We start from the raw sequence: 7,398 nt of genomic DNA, 5'->3' as shown, positions 1-7,398 counted from the left end.
TTACAATGTTTACAGTATATACATCTATTTCGTCCATTCTGGGTTCTGGGGCCGCATTCGAGGCGATGATCCACTAGAAAGGGGGGGGGGAGACCTGGGATCGAACCCATGAACCCGAGTTTAACTCGGTCGCACGTTAACCAACTGCGCTAGAACCATCTCCATATCTACCTCCTCCATATTTCTCGATGTTCTTCAGAACCTCCATTGACACTTGTTCATCCTCACTTAAAACAATAAATGAGACCGTTGAGGGTAAAACAGACCATTCAACATGAGCGGAATTCTTTGGACATTTTCTAGCATTTTGCTGCTGACTATGTGCCTTGTCATTAATGGTAAGAAGTCAAACTGTAAATACTAGCAGAATAAATCTTTTGCAGTAATAACTTGAGTCACAAATGAGCGAGAAAATCATTTTAGGCTGTGTGTGGACGACGTGCGTTGCGTTATGACGCATAAGATGAAATACAGGACCACCCAGATTTACAAGCACGTCCAATCGGAGAGATTTGCCGGGCAAATTGCACCGACACCCGGGAACGGGACACCAAGATCAACTATTTTACATATGATCCGACTCATGAGGAATGCCGTTGCACAGGAAATTGCTTGATCGATCGAGAGGAGAGTGCCAAGGGCGAAGTTGCTGGATTGGTCTCGGACCAAGACCCCAGTGAGCTCTGCGTCACCGAAGCAGGTATGTAAACAACCTAGCTGTGTATAATGAAAACGAGTGACAGAAAGAGTTGAGCCCCACGGATACTAAAGATAACCACATCGTTTTATAGGATTTTGGAAAATATCCGCTTTGTTAAGGACATATTGGTCAGATTTTTTTATATTTAGGCTAGCACTTTTAGACATATGGACTGCGAACGAGCTTCCTGTCAAATCGGCTTACTCTTGGTCAAGGCAAGTCTGGGCCGCTTTTCAAATTAAAGTAATGAAATAAGGAATGTAGTTGTCTTTCATAAAAGGCAGGTCAATCGTCTAAATTTTGTTGTAAAGATATTCATTTCGAAGTTATGTTGTCAAAAGCATATATTGCTAACCAAGAGCAAGCTGAAAATTCCATTTTTTGTAGGGCTTACTACATAACTTGGGCCATATCTCTTTACTTCCCTAAGCAAAGGTTTGGGCTCATATTTGGCCAAGTTAATCTATTCCAGAAGATCATGAGATCGCATAATATGCTTATTTGGAAAAACATGAACGGTTTAGGAGCTAAGATTTTTTGTTTTTTGTTCGCAGTCCACATCTCTACTAGGACAGTGAATGATTTAAGATTTGCATAGACGTCTGGGAATCTGTCAAAACAAAGTCGTTATGGTATGTTGGGGAAGTTTTTTTTTAAATAACCAAACTAAACAAGGAACAGAAAAATGTTGAGGTTAGTGCTTTACAGCAATTAATGTTTTTTATAATGGACTGCACAGTCTATCTCAACAAAATCAAATGTGTTCGCTTTCGCCCCCCCCCCCGATTTGAAAAGCGTTCCTCATGAGGTTATAGGCTCATTCATTTTCCTTTCTTTTTTTTTGATGATTCTCGGGTTTGCAACCGATAAAGGGCGGCTTTACACTAGGCATGGAGTACGTCAGTCGTGAAGTGAAAGCTCGGTCGAAGATCAAACGTCTTCTAGCAAAGTTTTGTAGAGGTATGCGTTCGTTACCTCCTGATCAGATGCATTCCCGCTGAGAGAGTGCTTAATGTGCTCAATGAATTCCATTTTCATGTTCAAGTACTTGATTAGGAGGTAACGTAAATCTGAAACGTCTTCTAGCGAGTTTTTAGAGAGCTTTCTAATCCACTACTGCTGTACTCCATGCACTAGGATGGAAAATCATGATTGAATCCGTTTTGAGGAATAAAGTTTTTTGTTTGACTTGAGTAAAGTGAATGACTGAAGTGCTCTGCTGGACTCAAGTCTTCTGCTGAACTCGCCCCAGCACTAGTCCTACTTCAATCCTCATACCGGATTCACTCTTGATTTTCCATCCAAGTGTAAAGGCGCCCTAAGTCATGGTGCGTCATGATTTATGAAATATTTATTCTGTCACATGATCAACTGGGATTGAAAATACAGAGCCACATTGATCACGAAGGATATTGGCTAAACCGATTGGATTAGATACCTTTTCATCATTCGGTAGTCTGAGGGGCTAGGGGGCGTGCGAGTAAAACACTTTGGGGCTGAGTTTAACATCTTGAACAACTCTCATCTCTTTCCACAACAGATCCTTGTCCACTGAATTTTTTCAAAGGAATGTTGATGTCTTTAATCTTACTTATTTCATAAGCAATACTGGCAAGTCCAGTTTCTGAGACTTTTTCGGGACTTTGAGATTTTTTTCGCCTGAATTGTGATGTATATTTCCAGAATGTTATGTTCAGAAAGGGCACTTGGCGTTACTTGGATAGTGAAAGTCATATCCGGATCACTGGCTGTTAGAACTAGTACACTGTCGGCTCCTGTTGCGGTGCCCACATGCTGGGACAGGTTACCCTCGATCATAATATCCTCAAGTTTTTCGTAGCAAGTGGAATAGAACTTGGGGAAGGGTGTGTTACCAAGGATGCCACTCATCTACCGCTTTCGGGAAAAAAATCGTTTAGAAAAATTATTATTTTCTCAACCATGACTTTTTAAGCCCGGTGAAGGTCTTTTGTTTTACCATGATGTGAATTTCTAAGTTGGGCGAATGCGATACCGTCGCTAAATCTTCGCGAAACCAACAAGATAAAGAAATATTTGCAACTCGTTACAAATTTAGTTTAATATTCGTTAAGTTCGACCCTTTTGATAACTTGTACAATCCGACGATGACATAAGAAATGAAGACGAGATCGAGGAGACAATGCATGTCTGAATGTGAAAAAATGAGGGCCACCAAGTAAAGAATGAAGACCTGGATCCGCCGGGGCTTTCACAACGCATCTGGTGTCGCATGGTCATTTCCTTTGCGTCATTCGACTGAGAACGTATGATTACGTAACGTAGTACATAGTTTGGATTCTTCCCTGTTGATTGTTAAACAATGCTTGGAGTATCGTTCAAGTGTATCCCCAGCTTGGTCCGACAACTCTGTATGCGAGAGTCCTTGGTGCCTCCCCATGCAAACTGGTTGCAAAAAGGAACGAGTGGTTTATCATTGGCAATGACGAGAAAATGTGGAAGGCCGGCCACTTAAAGTTCATACTTCTTGATGACCCAATGCATTGCGAGTGCTTTTAGTTCGAGGGTGGCACAATGTGTTTCTGCATAATTTAGCAATCGACTTCCGCATTGGATTAGCCGACACGTTTGAGAGCTGTCCTGAAGGCTCAGAACTAGTGATGGGATGAAATCAACTTTCAAGATCAGGATCGCCAGAAGGCCTGAAAACTCAAAGCACCGCCGTTTCCAACGTACCCTAAAGTTAGGCTTGACCAAACAGATAACCCTGGTTTGATGGAAGAAAAATCACTAACAGGTTTGCGATATTCACCCAGTAATGCCATATACCACTGAAATTGTAAATTAGTAGCCCTAGTTGCAACCTCCGGCGATTATTTGTTTGATACCATCAGTAGTCTCAGCATCCTTATCGAACATTGCTTAAACCGGAGGCTGGGTCAATACATGCTTTGTGTTGGAAAAAGCCTTGGAATGGTCTGGTAAATAATTGAATTGACTCTTCGTCTGGAGATGGTCACGACGAGGAGTGGCAGGCAGCGAAAGGAAACATCGAGATTGATCAAATTTCTGCCACAAGTGGCAGAAAATGGCAGAGGGGGACAAAAATTGACAATAATTGCTGGAAGGTGGTCAAAAATTACCGCCGGTGGTTAGGGTGCCCAATCTTGATTTTAAAAGATGTCAAAGACAAGAAAGATCAAAGGCTTTGGACAAGCTTTTCATGTGTCATTTGCCAAAAAGTAAAATGGTTTAGCATTGGCTGAAATTGAAAATTGTCCTCGAATATTGAAATCCATACAGTTTGACAGTTTGATTGAATTGATAACAGTATCTATGGACCACTGGCAGTATATAAAGCCTGGCCACAACAAGTGCAGTTCTCGTCATCGTCATCAAAATGGCTATTGAATTCTATACAACTTTTTTCAATGCAATAGTCGATATTTTGACTCAAAAAAGTCTAAGTCAATGGCAACCCTGACTCAGCGATTGTGGTCCCACAAAATCCATCATCCGTGTACGCGTACATAGCTTGGATTTTTCCTTGTTGATTGTTAAACCATGCTTGGAGCATCGTTCAAGTGTATCCCATGCGACTTGAACTAGTTTCCTGCATACTGGTTGACCAATTCCCATATCATCAACGACCTTTAGGATTGGCAACCCTCGATGGCCTCAATTAGTTACCACGGTAGGAATGAGTCTCTGGTAGACACAAATCCCATCGGAGACCGGAGGAATTTAAGCCTCCCAAACGGAGTTATGAAAGTGGTAAGGTCTTGAGAAGAGGCATCTGCCAATGTCCTTTCACAAGGTTCATTTTGGCAAAATAGCATTCAGCTTTTTTAAAGCCAGAGATTGCTTCTGAAAGTGTCTTAGTATGGTGAGTGTTACACTTAGCTTGAGAGTTGAGTTTGGTTAAATCAACGCAAAAACGTATTTTACCGTTTGGTTAAATAACCACAGGGTGGCACCACTTACTCGGGACATTTGGTACTGGTTCAATTATGCCTCGTTGTTTCATGCAGGCCAATTCATCCTTGACGAGATCGCGTTGAGCATAGGGGACGGGTCTTGCTACATGTATTGCAAAAGGAGTATAGTTTTCCTTCAAGGCTAATTGCATGGGATCTCCAACCACTGGCCCTTTCATGGGCCGAAGTTCTTCCGAATCAACAAAAACATAACGGTATTTGAAATGATGTTTTTCTTCTACCATTTTGAAAACGTTTTGTTCATCTGCTTGTTCTGGCAATATTTGGATCCAAGCGTCCCTATCTGGCCAGACATTAGAACCACGGTGGATTTCTACGTCTGAGGTCATAGATGTAATGTTTAGATCAAGTTGATTCGATTCTTATAGTGGTGCTCAGTCTCTTATTAGAGCAAATTGCCCTGTCAAGAGATGGCATTGGGTGCAGAGAGCAATCGCGAATGATTTTGAGGGTCTTGCATGTTGACAAATCGACGTGATTTTCGTCAACACTAGAGCTTAAAACAATCACAACGTTGTTTCCAATAAGGGGCCCCACGGCAATTTTGGCACGGAAGGTCCTCAGTTGGTTAAGGACACTTCAATCAACCAAAATGACATTATTGGTATGCGGCTAATCCAAGGAAAGATCCTTGACCATTATCGAGGACATTCATGTTGCCATCCCTAACACCGAGACGCCGGCTCCAGAGTCCGGCATAGTACGAATTTTAGAGATAAATGTCTTCAGTCGACAGGTTCACGACAAGACTATTCGAGGTGGTAGATAATGAAGAGCTTTTACCGCTTTTAACACCAATAATGGCCACCAACCTGGCCTGATGAGTCTTGTTCCCGTGCCATTGAGATCTATCTATAATGTCCTTGTTTAGAGCAAGAGGAACATGTACGATCTTCAAGTCTGACTTGAAAGATGCAACTGGATCAACAAGGCTTACGTATTCCCTACGAATGTTAGAGGGAAGCAACTTAAACAATGAAGGAGCCCGAGAAAGAAGAGAAGTGGACTTACGTATTGTTCGAACTAGCCTGGATTCTCGAGGGCTTGAAGGTGCTCTCAAAATGCGCATTAAGCCTCGACGGTCACTAGAATTGAACCTAATTCCTGGGTTAGCACAAAGCTCATGGATACTTTTGAAGACGTATAGTGTCAGATAACTTTCATACCATCTCTGAACACGGTACAGTCCCAACTTTTCTAGTCTCTCCCAACACGAGAGCTCTCTCATTACTGTGTTGTTCCTAGTAAAACATCTTCGGACTTGTTCGACCTTTAGCAAACCTGCTGAACTCAATGGCGCCCACATGGGTGAAGAATATTCAAGATGTGGCTGAACAATCGACTTGTACAAAGTTAGCATCGTGCTGCTGTCTTTGGACTTAAACGTGCGATATATCCAACCACACATTTGAAAAGCCTTACCAACTTTCAACTGGATATGCTCATCGAACTTTCCATTATTTTGGAGGACTACACCTAGATCTTTCATAGATGAGACCTGCTCAATATCTTTACCTCCATTATCTACGAGTGGAGTATTTAAAGGAGTTGACCCAAAGGTCATTGAGCGAAATTTCATTCCGTTCAGGGCCATATTACTCTCAGTTACCCAAGAGTAGATTCGATCTAAGTCCTTTGCAAGGCTATTGGAATCTTGGCCATTCCTACCAGAAACTAACTTTGCATCGTCAGCATAAGAAGAGAGACTGGAAGTAAAACTAAGCTTTTGATGCGGGGAAACGAATATTATAAAAAGGAGGGGCCCTAAGATGAAGCCATAGGTAACACCTGACTTGACATCTTAACCTTTTTGTGCCTACAGTCGGGAAGCAGGTTGAGTGACTCCAAATCTTGAAGTTCCGTAGAGTAAAGAATTCAGGTTGCGGAACATTAATACCTTACACCGAGACAATCTGCATGAAAATTGGTTGGGAATTAGTTGGTAGATTTGGGGACACTCGTCAATTGTTGGGGTGGTTTGGATTGTGAAACCACCGTCTTTGGTGGATTTGGCCAAGTAGTTTCCAATATCATTGGTATGATTAGCATCATGGTCGTACTGTAATTTCGACACTCCTGTTCCGTGTTATCCTTCAACGGCGTTGTGAATCTCTTTCTTCTGAATCTTTTTTGAGAGATGAAGGTTTCGTCGTTCCAAGGGGTGAGAGTGGTCGAGGCTACCGCGAGCCACAACCATGGTCCACCTGATAATTAGAGCATCCCTCTTGGCCGGCTGTTTGACGATCGGTCACAAAGACAACAGAAGCACCTTGGGCTGAATGTGAACCTACATATTTCAGTTGATTAAATCAATTGGTAAAAGGCAAAAAATAATAACACAGCCAAACATATGCACTTGGCTTGACAGCATGGGCTTTGGGGAGTTTTGACTTGGTCTTGCCTTTTTCCTCTGTGGTTTTGAGCACAATGAAATGTCATCTTTTATTTCTTTTGGCTTGGGCGAATACAAAAGTTTAGGTCAAATTCTTGACTGATTTGCCACGCCTAGGCCGCTTCCATCAAATAAAACTCTTTTTCCAATTGGTTGATGATCAGAGGCTCGAAGTGAAGAATAAAGAAATAAGAAACGTATTTGCTTTGAACAATATTTTCCCTCTAAGTTCAAAATATAGTTCTGCAACCTGAATACTATAATCTACGGAACTTCAAAATTTGGAGTCACGCAACCTGCTTCCCGACTGTAGGTACGAAAAGGTTAAG

The 7,398-nt window shown here is 41.9% G+C and overlaps 1 protein-coding gene across 1 annotated transcript in view; it reads left to right on the top strand.

Moving 5' to 3' along the window:
- Positions 1-467: 467 nt before the first annotated feature.
- The window catches only part of LOC131891109 (uncharacterized), an 11,088-nt gene continuing 4,157 nt past the window's right edge, over positions 468-7,398 (top strand). Inside the window, exon 1 of the mRNA XM_059240616.1 lies at positions 468-700. The gene's annotated coding sequence lies outside the window, so the exon portion shown is untranslated. The remainder of the gene's footprint in view (positions 701-7,398) is intronic.

The sequence above is a fragment of the Tigriopus californicus genome, chromosome 11 (genome assembly GCF_007210705.1).
Source record: "Tigriopus californicus strain San Diego chromosome 11, Tcal_SD_v2.1, whole genome shotgun sequence".
NCBI lineage: Eukaryota > Metazoa > Arthropoda > Copepoda > Harpacticoida > Harpacticidae > Tigriopus > Tigriopus californicus.
The sequence above is the reverse complement of the archived record's forward strand: the minus strand, read 5'-3'. Positions and strand labels throughout refer to the sequence as shown.